At 32.4% G+C, this 13,742-nt stretch overlaps 1 protein-coding gene across 4 annotated transcripts in view; it reads left to right on the top strand.

Moving 5' to 3' along the window:
* The window catches only part of LOC132752751 (uncharacterized), a 46,420-nt gene that overhangs the window by 18,918 nt on the left and 13,760 nt on the right, over positions 1 to 13,742 (top strand). Inside the window, exon 1 of one of the 4 annotated variants that reach the window (XM_060743152.1) lies at positions 8,563 to 8,858. The exons of 2 other annotated variants lie outside the window; for them this stretch is intronic. The gene's annotated coding sequence lies outside the window, so the exon portion shown is untranslated. One more of the 4 variants, XM_060743146.1, reaches the window with a different exon arrangement.

Raw genomic sequence — 13,742 nt, 5'->3', positions numbered from 1 at the left:
TGCTGAGTTATAGGTGCTTTATGTTGAATTAAAGGTTCTCTATGCTGAATTAAAGGTTCCCTGTGCAAAATTAAAGAATGTTAAAGGTTCTTCTAGCTGAGTGAAAGGTTCTCTTGTCTTAGTTAAAGATTCTTTTAGTAAAGTGAAAGGTTTTCTTATCTTAGCTAAAGCTTCTCTAAACTGTGTTGAGGGTCCCTCAAGTTGAGTTAAAGATTATCTAAGCCTAGTAAAAGTTTTTTTTAAACTGAGTGAAATATTTATTATATGCTGAGTTTAAGTTACCTATGCTAGGAGGGTTCAGTATTAAAAGATTCAGTGATACAGTTCAATATTTCATCATGAATTTTTACAATCAATATATAAACTGCACCCCTTCCAAAAAAAAACCCTAGACACGTAAAATTCTGAAAAATTTAACCTATAAATATTCAACTGAATTACATGTAACTATGTACTTTTGAAAATACATTATTAATTTAAAATTATTTTCAAATTTCAATATTAGTGTATGAATCAAATGCCTTATATATATATATAAACTTTAAATCCTTCAAAGGTCATTTACCATACAACTGATTGTAATTTGCCAATTTTGAATATACAACAGTTTAAACCTTTGAAATTTTGTATCTTATTTTTTGATGTTCTTAATAATTTATCGATAAAATTTTGTCTATATTCATTAAAGTGTTTATGGTTTGGATAAAACCTTTTTTCGATTGGATTAATACACTGATCGGAATATTGAAGGGGTCTTGTCAAATGCCGAGTGTCAACATATGTCGAAAGTAGATATAATGTAAATATGTATTATAAAAGTAAATAGGCATATTGAATTTGGATAGAATATGACTTTTTTGTACAGTGTGCTGATTTTTTTGGTCTCTTTTTCAGCTTTCCTTTTTTTATCCAAAAATTGCTTTTTTTTAAATTTTGTAATTATACCCCCGCACAACAAAGTTGTAAGGGGGGTATACTGGAATCAGCTTGTCCGTCCGTCCGTCCGTCCGGCTGTCCGTCCGTCCGGCCGTCCGGCCGTCCGTCGGTTTTTTCTTGTCCGCCCAATAACTTAAGATTCCTTTGACCCTTAGTCTTCATATTTGGCATGGAGGTTAGTCATGATTAGTAGATGACCCCTATTGATTTTGAGGTCACTAGGTCAAAGGTCAAGGTCACAGGGGCCTTGACTTCAAAAAGCTTGTCCGCCCAATAACTTAAGATTCCTTTGACCTACAGTCGTCATATTTGGCATGGAGGTTAGTCATGATTAGTAGATGACCCCTATTGATTTTGAGGTCACCAGGTCAAAGGTCAAGGTCACAGGGGCCTTGACTTCAAAAAGCTTGTCCGCCCAATAACTTAAGATTCCTTTGACCCACAGTCGTCATATTTGGCATGGAGGTTAGTCATGATTAGTAGATGACCCCTATTGATTTTGAGGTCACCAGGTCAAAGGTCAAGGTCACAGGGGCCTTGACTTCAAAAAGCTTGTCCGCCCAATAACTTAAGATTCCTTTGACCCACAGTCGTCATATTTGGCATGGAGGTTAGTCATGATTAGTAGATGACCCCTATTGATTTTGAGGTCACCAGGTCAAAGGTCAAGGTCACAGGGGCCTTGACTTCAAAAAGCTTGTCCGCCCAATAACTTAAGATTCCTTTGACCCACAGTCGTCATATTTGGCATGGAGGTTAGTCATGATTAGTAGATGACCCCTATTGACTTTGAGGTCACCAGGTCAAAGGTCAAGGTCACAGGGGTCTTGACTTCAAAAAGCTTGTCCGCCCAATAACTTAAGATTCCTTTGACCCACAGTCGTCATATTTGGCATGGAGGTTAGTCATGATTAGTAGATGACCCCTATTGATTTTGAGGTCACCAGGTCAAAGGTCAAGGTCACAGGGGCCTTGACTTCAAAAAGTTTGTCCGCCCAATAACTTAAGATTCCTTTGACCCACAGTCGTCATATTAGGCATGGAGGTTAGTCGTGATTAGTAGATGACCCCTATTGACTTTGAGGTCACCAGGTCAAAGGTCAAGGTCACAGGGGTCTTGACTTCAAAAAGCTTGTCCGCCCTATAACTTAAGATTCCTATGACCCACAGTCTTCATATTTGGAATGGAGGTTAGTCATGATTAGTAGATGACCCCTATTGATTTTGTGGTCACCAGGTCAAAGGTCAAGGTCACAGGGGCCTTGACTTCAAAAAGCTTGTCCGCCCAATAACTTAAGATTCCTATGACCCACAGTCTTCATATTTGGAATGGAGGTTAGTCATGATTAGTAGATGACCCCTTTTGATTTTGAGGTCACTGGATCAAAGGTCAAGGTCATAGGGACTTTGACTTCAAAAAGTTTGTCCACCCATTAACTTAAGATTCCTTTGACCCACAGTCTTCAAATTTGGCATGGATGTTGATCATGACTATAAGGTGACCCCTATTGATTTTGAGGTCACTGGGTCAAAGTTCAAGGTCACAGGGACCTTGACAAAAAAAAAAGCTTTTCTTCTCAATTGCTAAAGAATGTCCTGTCTGCAATGTATTGATTTTGACATTTTCACATTTGAAGCATGTAGAATACATAACTTAGCAATGCACTGGCTAGTAACCTCAGATTTGGCAGGGAGGTTGTCCTTGCGCTCTAAATGGCCACTGTTGATTCTGACAAAGTGGTATGCGGGGGTATTCACGCCAAGATAGTGGCAGTTCTAGTTTTGTATTGATGGGTACTGATGTCAGCTGATTAACGGACATTTTGTTGTTTATTCATTCATATTGTTTCTACATTTTTAAACATTTATAATTGCATTCATTCAGAAAGAAAGGAAGTTGAAAATTTATTATATTTTTATATGTAAATAATTTGACTAGCTGGTTCTACTCAGGTGCCCGTTTCTGCCTGAAATAATGCACATTTCTTCTTGCTCTTGAATTGTATGCACATTTCTTGCTCTTGAATTGTATGAAATATCCATTGTTTTACGCAATACTACAGTTTTTCAGTATCTAACAAAATTTTGTGTGTTTTTAGTTGTTACATTTTAAATGTCTGAAAAGAAAAAAAACAAATTCCAAATTTTTTAACAATCCGTCAAATAGCAAAAAAGAAAACAGATGTAAAAATATATAAAACCTCGTAATCTGTCTATAAAGTTTATCGGGGGAAAATAAAGCGGATATTTGGATATCTTCGAAGCAGCCTAGTTTTTGTTAAGCAGTATAAAATGTATTGTATATATGTATTTGTAGATATTAAGATTAATCCAGGTTGGAATGCCAAATTTAAAAGGATTATCTAGGGATTAATCTGTCAAGCCTACCTTTGGAGCAAAACTAAAAATTATGGGTGCGAAATTGTGCCATATGGCAATATAATACTATAATGAAATTTTTTCTTTCGTCTTTTTTTGTTTAATTTTGTCTTTTTTTATATATAAGTAAAGAATGGTGTAGTAGTGTTTTTGAAGTAATTTTCATTATGGATTGATGTGATTAAACAAAATAAGTAGAAGGAATTTTATTTTATGGATATAAGGTGAAAAAATTACATTCTACCATAGTTCATGATTATTTTTACAATATATAAAATGTTAGCCTTTGGATTTTAAGTATATAGGGAGATTTAAACGTGTGCTTTTTATTATTCTGCTTATAGTTTTGTTATAATGCTTAAAGGAAAAGGATTACTTGATGGTGCAATGTTTCATAGGATGTTTTCTTGTAAAAAAACAGAAAAAGGTAGCCTTTAGTTTTAATAACAATCTCGTACAGATTATAAAAAAATGATTGTTACTAAATATTCAATATGACATAATAGCTTATTGCTTTAGCTGGCATATCATTATCATGATGTGAATTTTGAAGAGATTCAACTGACGTTTTAGACATATTAGGGTGGAAATAATTTTTCGAGATTAATGTTCCATTTGATTTAAGGATAGACCAATAACTTGTTTGCAAAATTTCAGATCAATCGCTGACACTCCATATTTCCAGAATAATTATTCTAATTGTGAAAAATGACTGGAAAGTAAAAAGCATTGCAAAATGTCACAGAATATAATTTTCAATTTACTTTCTGACTAGTATATTTCTTAATGATGTTTTGCATATCTTTCTGTTTTAAGTTCCCAAATTTTATGTTTTTGAGTTTTTCTTCCTCATTGGAGTGATTTAAAGAAGAAAAAAAAAGCTTTTTAAATGAAAAATACTTTGGGAAATATGTCAATTAAGGAATTATATGATTTGAAGTACAATAAACAGGTTTTTTGTCACTTACCCGGTACAGGTACTTTTTTTACTAGAAAATATGTAAATTTGAAAGTTACATAGACTCTGTGCTATTTAGACAAGACCTCTAGCACTTACTGTTAGTCTGCTAAGCAGCATTATATCCTTTCCATATATAGCCAGTGCAGACCAAAATCAACCGGGAAATCATTCTGTGCCATGTGATCATGGTCTGTCTGCACTGTTCACTATTCAGTCCGTAAATGTTTTGAAATTTTCCCTTTAAATTATAAATGGTTTTGTCCAGACTGAAAGATGGACAAGTCCATTTAAGACATTTAGTGTGGTAAGGGTTACAAATGACAGGAATATCATGTCATTGAGAGAAAAATAAAACTTCATTGTGAAAGTTTTTAATCTTTAAAAACCGTAAAGATCAGTAACGGCGCTACACAACTATGTTTCATGCTCTCTTAGAAAGTACTTGTATAGACAAATACATTTGAACTTTTCAAATCATGTGGAAGATGTAATTGTCATTTACTTAAAAGGAGGTGAATGCGACAAATTCCTTAATGATTCAGAATCTTCTTGATTTAAATATTTTAAAGATTTTTGCGATGTAGGACAAGTATCTTGTATTTAAAAGACCCATGGTTCAGAGGGGGGTGAATAAATGACACTTTCATTACTTTAAGTAGACTTCCATTGGAAGTACGAAATTGTCCAAACTGCCGAGTGCATTGTAAACGACAAAAGAGTTTTAACATCAAAGAATACTTGCCCTGAATTGTTTAACGTAAGAGTTTTTATTCTATTAGCAACTAAAAAAGTAAGTGTTGCCTGGCGGTTTGAAAGAAAGGTGTGTAAAAAACGGGATTATTACAGGTTTTGTTGTTCGGATAAAGGGGATAAAAGCTGAATAAAAAGGGATAAATGTGTAATTTGAATGGGGTCAAGAGCAGTGGGGGTTGACTTAGGCCATATTTAAAATATTTCTCGAGGTTTAAATTTCAAATAAATACCGATAAAATTAAAGGAAGTGGAATAGGTTATAATGTAGATGAAATGCAAGATTTTTGCCATTCCATAGAAATAATTGAAGCTTTTAATTTTATGTAATCTGTCAAAGTTAAAGCTTTTTGTTATTTTATAAAGTCACTATATTCTAAACAAGGCAAATTTTAACCCTTTTTCATGTTCAAGAGATGTGTGTAATGACACTAATTTTTCCTATATCCCAGATGTGATGGCTGAGTGATGGCTTAGAAAATATGATGTCCTAATTCCTGTCTTCAAGCTATATAATATAAGGTGTGGTGGACTTTTAAGCTTTCAGAATAGACTCTGATGTCTCCTGAAAAATGAAAAATAAAGAAATTGATAGAACTAAAGAAACAATAACAAAATTATGTGGTTAGATATTGTTGGGGATTTTTCACTTTTAAAGATGTATTACACTTTTGACATTTTACTTCATATATCCATTTCATATACATTGTACATATACAATTGAATACTTTAGAGTGACGGCAATGCTGTGCTGTTAACACATCAGACTAGTTAAATCTAAGAAATGCTGACCGCGTGGGTTCAAACCTGGCTGGGGCAAACTGTTGTTTCCTTGAGCAAGAAACTACATTCATTGCTTAGTACTGGTTAGTTCCAGGAATAATTAATTCTAGAGTGTTTCAATAATCTTATAGCTTCTAACATAATTGACCTAAAATAAAGTCATATAAACTTTAAACTAATATTTAATTTTGACATGTTAAAACCCTTCACATTCTCAGTGGTCTTTTCCAAATTTGTCACTGATGGGCAAGTCCATTTTGCAAAATATATGATAAATAAGATCAACAAGGAAAGGTGGCGTTCAATGAACGCAACCCCCACACGACCCAGCCACTATAACCAGTAGTATTGAGGAGCCCAGGAGGACCCCAGACTAAAAGAGGGCAGAGTTGACAAGGAAATTAAAGAAAACAAATAAAAGTTAAAATAGGAAGAGTGAAGAAATATCATGTCAGCACTAAACGACCATAAATTTATTGTTATCTTTATTATAAATAACACTTATATCGGTTGTTTTACTCTTAGGCGATGAAATGTTAAACTTGTACATTTAAGGCATATGACCTCTAAATATAGCTAATATAATGCTATAACAAGCGTTTTAAATCTTTCGAAACAAATTTACACACAACATGATATAAAGGTATAATGAGATGGGAATGAGTCATATGTAAAAACCTGTAAAACATTCATACATATGGAACGTTGCTTTTTTTTCGTTGAAATTGACCTAATTTTATTCGTATCTTGCATGATCTTTATCTCGATTCGTAATTTATTCCGTAATTTATTCTGTACATCAAGAACACATTTTTCGATAAGAAAAAAAGGTCATGTTAAGGTGATCGGTTATTATTTGCAAAATTACAAATTTAAATGGCCTCCATGTAGATCTACATGTACATTAATTTTTTTTTCCCCGTTTTTTTTTTTTTTTAAATTTGTTTGGCACTTAAAAATCTGTAGGGGTGATTTAGGATTTTACAAGGGAGTTAAAAAGGCTGCAAGTCTTTAACCCATGCCCTGCAGGAAAACTTAAATGTGGTAAGTCTTTGCCATCGGTATATAGTGGTAGTCCTAGCAATCCATATACCATCAGGCCAGCCTGAACATCCATGCAGTCTGACCAGGCTTGATACTGTTGGCTGACACCACCATAAAATTTTCATCTTCTAGATATTTCCAAAAAATGATAATGGTCAGTTAGACAAGTCAATTTATGAAATTTAGCAGCAGTGCCTCTACATTAATAATCTGTTATAAGTCTCGTTAAAGGGGCATGCTTCCAGATTCATGCTAATTTTCATGAAAATTTGGAATCATGCATTTTAAGTAAAATATTGTGATGTGAACAAAGAAAGTAATTTACACAATGCAAAATGGTACATGTACTTGCAATCCACCTAAATTACCAAATAAAAGATCAAAATATGCAAAAATATTTCTTACTGTGTTAGTCTGATGCATTAAATATATCGAGGTGATAAAAACTGTAAAATTAGTCATGAATTGCACATAACATTTAAATTATCACTTGAATCTTTTGAATCATTTTACTTTTCTTAAAGTCTTAGTATATTTTTCTCAAGTTTGATTTTCTAGAAATATTTTTTGGCTCATCTGGAGGCATGCAGCTTTAAAATAGTTGCTGTATTTATTGTTAATAATGCAAAATACATACGTAACATTGACTTCTAAATGAATGTTTTATAATTTTATTGCAAATTATCTCGACCAAAGAACTTGAATAAACATATTTTTATATTGAACATCTATATTCATCATTTGAGCAGCGTCACGACAAAACCAACATAATGGGTTTGCGACCAGCATGGATCCAGACCAGCCTGCGCATCCGCGCAGTCTGATCAGGATCCATGCTGTTCGCTTAAAAACCCTATTACAAGTAGAGAAACAGATAGTGAACAGCATGGATCCTGATCAGACTGCGGGGATGCGCAGACTGGTCTTGATCCATGCTGGTCGCAAACCTATTATGTTGGTTTTGTTGTGACGCGGCTCATAATGAATTCATGTGATGTACGGAGATAAAGTACAGTATGCAATAACAATTAAAAAGATCTTTTAGATAGTATTTTATGATTATGTTTAAGATTAGATAATGTAAATATGTTGTAGATCAGATCATTGTTGTACATATTTGAGATAAGATATAAAATGTTAATTTACATAAGGACCTAATGTGTCTATTAGTATAATGTTATTTAAGTAATGCTATAATAAAATCAAATTAGATAAATTGATTATTATTTCTTTCCATCTGATATGACTTATTCTTAATATCAGGTCTCATACCCAGACTTATTTCCATCTAATTTGACTTCAATAATTTCCATCTAATTTGGCTTATTTTCATCTAATTTGACTTATTTCCATCTTATTTGACTTATTTCCATCGAAGTTTACTTTAATAATTTCCATGTTATTTGACTTATTTCCATCTTACGTAATTTGACTTAAATAATTTCATCTAGTTTGACTTTTCATCTAATTTGACTAGTACTAATTTTACTTAATTCCATCTAATTTATCTTATGTCCATCTAATTTTACTTATTTCCATCTTATTCAGTTAAAAATTTGTCCTGTCACATAGGACTATTCAATGACTTTTTCTGTCTATCAATGTTGAAAAATATCAATCTATTCATTAAAACAAGGTTTCAAACTTTGGATTATTATTAAGTAAATAAGTAAGAGAATCAGCAATTTTTAAATGGATAACTTTAGGAAGATGAGTAGTTAGACAATGGCTCTTATATCGTTAGAGACGTTGAAATCGAAACCCTTTTAACATTGATTCATGAATTGTCTATAGTTGCTTGCAATTTATTGATCAGTACAAATATAGTCTTGTTACATAATAAAACAGCGTCCTGACTGGGATATCTGTCATCGGTTATCTGTTTACGCGATTGTTTGTATCTACTAGCTAGCTCGATGTTTATTGTACGATAATACTGAAATAGTCGTCTAAAATCGGCTACTGCGTTTTGAACTATTCGTGGAATGTAAGCCCCATAACATTGGTAAAGTTTAATGTTTCAATTTGAATAGGTAACATGTGGATTTTCGGAATAGCCGTATTGATGTTTATTGGACGTTAATTGAATATTACTGATATTTAATGCCGGAATTGTGTATTTCCATGTCGGCCATTGATTGATTATCAAATGATTTTTCATAATCGGATTTGATGTAGCGAAAATACCAAAGTGTTAATTTGTTTACCTTAAACTGGGATGGATATTTAAGAAAAGGACATACTTGTGGATTTTATCTCGTAAATATTGTGCAATATTTTTAGGTAAAATATTTCCTTGTTTGGATTCAAGATTATTTTCAAAATGTTTTGTCGTTTAGGTAATGAACAGTTCTGACTTAACAAAAAGGTGGTTGTTGATTTGTCCAATTTGAGTTTAGATTCAAGGCAGCTCAAGTATTTGTAATTTAAAAATATTCTGATTTTTTTTGCCAGTGAAATGAACAATTATGTTATCTTAGTGCAGTAACATGTTAACTCCTATTAAATTATATAAAAGTAACTACACTAAAATGGCGATATTATATGGGTTTGAGCATTTTTCTGTATTTACATTTTGTTTACAGATTAGAAAGAAATAAATTACTTAAATTTAATGTGTTAATGGATCAAAACTTAAAAGTAAACCCTTTAAGGGTTAATTCTGTTATAAAGTACCGGTACTTCCAGTGAAATGTACATGGATTGTTGACATTTAGGGGGATTTTTTTATACATTGAAATCTTATGCATGTTCATAAATCAGTCTGTCAGACTGTCACTCATTTAAAACTGAACTTGTTATAAATACAGCCAGATTAGCTGGATTGTAGGATTTCTGTGGTCAGTATAATTATACTACTTTACTTACATACATTATAATAATGAGCCGCGTCACGACAAAACCAACGTTATGTGTTTGCGACCAGCATGGATCCAGACCAGCCTGCGCATCTGCACAGTCTGATCAGAATCCATGCTGTTCACTATTAGTTTCTCTAACTTGTAATAGGGTTTGTAAGCTAACAGCATGGATCCTGATCAGACTGCGTGGCTGCGCAGGCTGGTCTGGATCCATGCTGATAGCAAACGCATTACATTGGTTTTGGCGTGACGCGGCTAATATGTTATAGAGTAATTTTACTGCAAAAAAAGAAGAATAGGAACATAGGCCATCCTATGCAATTTTTGTGTTTTAAAACTGTGTTAAACGACATTGAAACTTATACATGTAATAATAGTTTAAAAACTGTCAATTTCTTTCATTTTTGGTCAGTCAATAATTATAAATCTATCTTCACCTTAGTGTAATGGGATAACTCTCTTTTGAATTATAAAAGGAGTTAATCCGTTTCTGCACTAAGGTGGCAATGTATCTAGGCTTAATTTTATCTTTTACTTAACACCTGAAACCAAACTGCCACCATTAATTAGGGCCAGGCCGGTCTGCACTTCCTTGCAGACTGACCAGGCTCTATACAGTTGGTAGCTCAATATTTGTATTTTGATGAGAAAACCCCTAAAATTTTAAATGGACTGTTCCAAATTCAAAGCAGGGCAAATACATTTCACAATTTCAAGTTTATGTTTTGGTTAAGACTTAATTTAGGTTGCCATAGTTTCATGAAAATTTGTATTGTTCTAATTGGCATCCTGAGTGATTTTATTATTAACTAGTTCCTTCCACATCCTTAAATGCTTTCACTGACATTTAACACTTGTTTAACTGTAGAAACCAATTCCTTCACAATTTATGTATAATTAAACAAACTTGTAATTAGAGTTAAAATAATCAATAGTCAGAATTTCTTCGTTTTTTCCCCAGGTTTTAAAATGAAATTAAAATTTCATATGCTGTTTTAACAAATTGATTGAATCCATGCATATTTTAGAACAGTTTTGAATTCTATAACAATCACTCAAATGAAAGCTTAATTGCAACAATGCTAGCCTCATATTGCAATAAAATGCTATCATTTTTTAGGTCTTTGAAGTAATTAGTAATTAAAGTAATTAGTAATTTGATTAATTAGTAATTCATTAGTAATTCTTGTTCTTGTAATTGTAATGAGCAGTATTCCTGATTGAATCTCCATGTACACATTGTGAACATGTATTTAAAATATGATGACAAGTGAAAACAAGGCATTTTAAATACAATATTCAGCAATTAAAGTGTATAAAGCTATATTGTACATGATTGTGTCTGTAATATGTAGCTTATGAAAAAAAGGTTTATGTATATTAGTGCCAGTGATAATGTGTAAATTGCATTCTTTTGGTAACTTTACAATATTATACTCTTAAATACATTTCAAATTTTCATGAAAATTAGCATGAATCTGGAGGCATGCTGCTTTAACAAATATGAAATATATTTGACTGATAATTATCACCATATTTCATGGGTAAAATAAATTTGTATATTTTTCCTTCAAAAGCAAATGGCACATAGATAAATGTCATAATGCTAATTAAATGATTATAAATCCTCCTAAAAATTAAGTGGTATAATATTTTGTCCAGGAATATTTTATTCTGTTTTAGTGTACTAGTATTCAGGTGTTTTGAAATGACAGGGATATTCTTACCAGACTTGACCATACGGTTATCAAAAACACCATCATGTTACCATTTATAAATTAAAAAATAGAAAATAATTTCATTAGATATAGATTTATAACCTTTAATACTTCTCTTATACACCTTTATTTCATTAAAGATTTCGACTGGTGATAATTTGATATATGATATATATGAACAAATCCTGATATAAACTTTATTAAAATTTGCAATATGTTACACAGTCTGTTCTCACTCCTGACAACTGTACAATACTAGATTTTATAAATGAGCCGCGTCATGACAAAACCAACATAATGGGTTTGCGACCAGCATGGATCCAGACCAGCCTGTGCATCCGCGCAGTCTGATCAGGATCCATGCTGTTCGCTTACCAACCCTATTACAAGTAAAGAAACTGATAGCGAACAGCATGGATCCTGATCAGACTGCGCAGATGCGCAGGCTGGTCTGGATCCATGCTGGTCGCAAACGCACTATGTTGGTTTTGTCATAACATGGCTCAAATGTAAATCTTGTATATAATTGAATTGAATTGTAAAAGGTAGGAAGAGAAGAATTAAAAAAAAACCAGGTGTGAAGTGACGGGTAACAGTTTGTGATAATGTGTGGGAAAATGACGAGAAACTTTTACAAACTTTGGGACAAACAACAGATATCGCTGTGCAAAATTTCTAATGAAGTTTGATAGACCTTGAATAACAGCCAGTTTTTCGACAATATTATAAAGCAAATAATATAAAGCTAATTTAATAGATCTGACAGTAAATTTAATGTGTTATACTGGGTTGATTAAGGATGTATTAAGGATGTATAATGATGATTTGCTTGTTTAAATTTTCACACACAGAGTGCAGTATTGCTCCATTTAAGAGACACAAAATAAAAGAGCTTTATTGTAACGCTAAAAGCCTCTTGTACACATTTAGAGCTAAACTTAAGTGGAGATTTTTAAGGTTACTCTTTAATAATTATGCAAATGCTGTACACCTCAAGGTGTCTTAAGTAAAGTTATCTTAAAAAAAATTATCTAAATTAATGGAAAACACAAACACACTCAATGCAATTCAGTGATGCAAGTTTACAGCATAGTGGTGTCAATCTTTTTTTTCCAAATGTTGGGTTAATATAAATACAATTTTAATGTACATGTATCTACGATGTAAGAAATTATAATAATTTCATGCCTGTAATGATGGTTTCTTTTTGTCTGTGTTTTACATATGAAAAACCAATGGGTATTTTCACAAGAGAGAAATTTAAATTATACTGGTTGATTGTATTGTGCAATATCATAATATTATATGTATTATAATTTAACAACTCTCCCTATTAATTACAACATCAAAGTTCTACTCCTGAGTTATGAAGAGAATTTAAGGGAAGGTGTTGTGCAGGCTAGTCTTGCTGTATACTAGAGGCATGTGCATAAGGTTTAAAATGAGCACCACTAAAATTTTTAGTATTGATCAGGCAGCCACCTTTTTGTACAGAATGGATAGACTGGGTGTGGGGGAGGGGTTTGGGGTGTGGGGGGAGTGTATTGTTAAGATCAGCATAGAAAATCATTTCTGAAATTCACATAGTGGCACAAGACCTAGTATAACTTAGTTGGATATAGATTTCATTATGACAACATAAATGTTTAAAAATTCTTTCAGTACTCTTTTCAAATCCTTAATGATGTTGATTTTTCTTCATAATTTTCAAGCATATCAGAATAGGGTTATAGATTTCAGGCTCTTTAAATGAAGATATCACTCTATTTTAAGTCTCTTATTTTAGAAAGCAATACATCAATAGCTGACAAAATTTCCTTTGACCAGAGAGATAACATTTTGAATTTTTGAGAGAAAAAAGGGTGAAAAAGCTTTATGTCCATTCATTAACAAAAATGGGCACACAATGTTTTCACTGATCATTATGTTTGTAAGGTCAGTTTATTTACTGTTAAATCATTAAGCGATTTATCATACAGTAAAATCTGGACCACATTCTTCCTTTATAATGGAAGACAAAAACATGACGGACAATCTCAAATCCTCGCAAATAACTCCGATCTTTTGAGCGCAATCCCGATCTTTTGTCACAAAAGGATCGCCCTTTTATCCAGCGATGGTCGTAAATGTAATATTCATTTATCAAAACAGTTAAGAATTTTTTTAAATTGAACTTTTTTTACATGTTTTCCTTTTTTTATAAGATCACTTCTCGTTTCAGTCGTAAAATATGAAAATTATTTTCTCATTACCCTTTGTAATGAGTGTTTTTTCCGTATAAAAACCTGGCGTCATTGGGTTCGCGGAGTC

This window comes from Ruditapes philippinarum, unplaced genomic scaffold, assembly GCF_026571515.1.
Source record: "Ruditapes philippinarum isolate M1 unplaced genomic scaffold, ASM2657151v2 ctg2676_1_1_1_1, whole genome shotgun sequence".
Classification (NCBI taxonomy): Eukaryota; Metazoa; Mollusca; class Bivalvia; order Venerida; family Veneridae; genus Ruditapes; species Ruditapes philippinarum.
The sequence above is the reverse complement of the archived record's forward strand: the minus strand, read 5'-3'. Positions and strand labels throughout refer to the sequence as shown.